A 2252-nucleotide genomic window follows, 5' to 3' on the forward strand; every position below is an offset into this window, starting at 1 on the left:
TGTTTTCTGAATAGAAACCATTTTCTTTCTGTCCATTTTTTTTTCCCTTTGTACATTTTACCCCGGAGCTGAGGGATATTCCCAGAGAAATAGCATTTCTTTGAAAAACTCCCGATGACCTTTACTTTGCCAGGTGCTTTAAGCTGTTAACGAGAGCAGAAACAAGAGACAGTTGTTAATAACAGAGTATTTCTGCAAACTGCTGATTGCTGAGACCCCATTCCCGAGATGTGTGGAAGGTACATGAAATACCACATCCGTTGCAGCCAAAAATGTTGTGTGACCGGCTCTATATAAATTCCCTCTCTATTTATAACCCCAGGTGTTCGGGGGGAGGAAGAAGAACTGGGGAGTTTGATTCAGAAAAAAGATGTCTTGCTTCAAATTGCCAAGTGGGTGTCTTTAAAACAAAATAGCAAGAAAAATCAGGCAGATTTGATCTGGGCATTAAAATGTTTAGAAGTAGAGATTGTTGCCTCTTATGCACCTGTGAGCACATCTGAGTCCAGGGCTCTGCATGTGCCAGGGCAGATTTTTGCAGTGCGTGCTCAAAGGTGTTCCAGATGTTTAGAAGAATGGCAGAATTGAGTGGTTGATATTTCCTTCCTCCTTTCCTTTCCTTTCCTTTCCTTTCCTTTCCTTTCCTTTCCTTTCCTTTCCTTTCCTTTCCTTTCCTTTCCTTTCCTCTTCCTTTCCTTTCCTCTTCCTTTCCTTTCCTTTCCTCTTCCTTTCCTCTTCCTTTCCTCTTCCTTTCCTCTTCCTTTCCTCTTCCTTTCCTTTCCTTTCCTCTTCCTCCTCACGTCCCAAAACAGGAGCCACACCTTCCCTCCGCACTGCTGCCACTGGAGCGGGTACCGGCGGGCAGTACGCGGTGTTACCGCCCTACGGGGGCTCACGTTGCCGCCGCTTCCCGGTGTCCCGGGATGTGCGGGGAGGTGCGGGGATGCTCCGGGCCCGCCGGTCCCGGAACGCGGGGCGCTCCCGCGGCCCGGCAGGGGGCGCCCTGTGCCCGGACCCCGGGAGCGGCGGGGATGGATCGGGAACGGGGCAGGGATGGATCCCGGAACGGGGCAGGGATGGACCCCGGGACCGTCGGGGATGGATCAGGGACCGAGCAGGGATGGATCCCAGGAACGGCGGGGATGGATCCAGGGAACGTTGGGGATGGATCCAGGGAGCGGGGCAGGGATGGATCCCAGGAACGGCGGGGATGGATCCCGGGAATGGCTGGGATAGATCTCGGGAGCACTCCGTGCCCGAACACCCAGAGCGGCAGGGATGCATCCCGGGAGCGCCCCGTGACCGAACCCCGGGAGCGCCCGGAGCCCGAATCCCGGGAGCAGGGCGGGACCGAATCCCGGGAGTGCCTTGTGCCCTGATCCCAAGAGCGGCGGGCCCAGGTCGTGCCCACTGTCACTCCGCCGCGGGCTCGACGTGTCCCGCCGGCCCCGCTCCTGCGCTGCCGGGGACCGCGGGCGCGGCGGGGCTGCCCGGGCGCGGAGGGCACCGTCGGGAAAGAGCCCTCCCGCCGCCCCGCGGCCGCCGCCCCGCAGCCGTCCGCTAAGTCGTTTCTGCCCCGCGGCGGAGCGCAGCGAGAGGGTGTCCCGGTGCCCGGTATCCCGGCGGGGCTCGGCCCGGCCCGCTCCCCCCCCTCGGCCGCGGGCGGCTTTTGTTCCCGGCAGCGCGGGGCGGGGGCGCGGGGGGCGGCGCGGCGGGGCGGGGGCGGTTTTGAGGCAGGAGCGGCGCGGCCCGTGCCATTCGCCCGCCGCCGCCCCCGCCGCGCTCCGCCGAGCCGGTCCCTTTGTGCCGCCGGCCCGGCCCCGCTCGCCGCCTAATTGGACTCTGTAAACGCCGGGAACGGGCGGGCGGTCGCCGCCTCCGGGCACGGCGGCGCGTCGGGGAGGAGGGCCGGGCCCGCAGCGGCTGCGGGCAGGGGCTGCGCGGAGCCCTCTCCTCCCGCCGCCTCCCGCCTGATCCCATTCGCCTTTGTGCGCGCCCAATCGCCGCGTGCTCCCCGCGCGGAACGGGGATGACATTTTGATTTCACCATTAGCATCCGGCGCCAGGTTGACGCAGCAGCAGCGGCGGCGGGAGGCGGCGGCGGCAGAGACGACCCCGGCTCTCCGCCTGCCCGCAGCAGCCCCCCGGTGCCGCGGGCTGTGCGGGTCCCCCCGGCCCCCCGCCCTGCCGCCCCCCCATGCGAGGGGCCCCCGGCCGGCCCCGCCGCCGCGCTCCCACGCCGCCCCGCCGCG

This window comes from Corvus kubaryi, unplaced genomic scaffold (genome assembly GCF_017639235.1).
Source record: "Corvus kubaryi isolate FWS band 111438036 unplaced genomic scaffold, C.kubaryi_AGA036_p1.0 138, whole genome shotgun sequence".
In the NCBI taxonomy this organism is placed as follows: domain Eukaryota; kingdom Metazoa; phylum Chordata; class Aves; order Passeriformes; family Corvidae; genus Corvus; species Corvus kubaryi.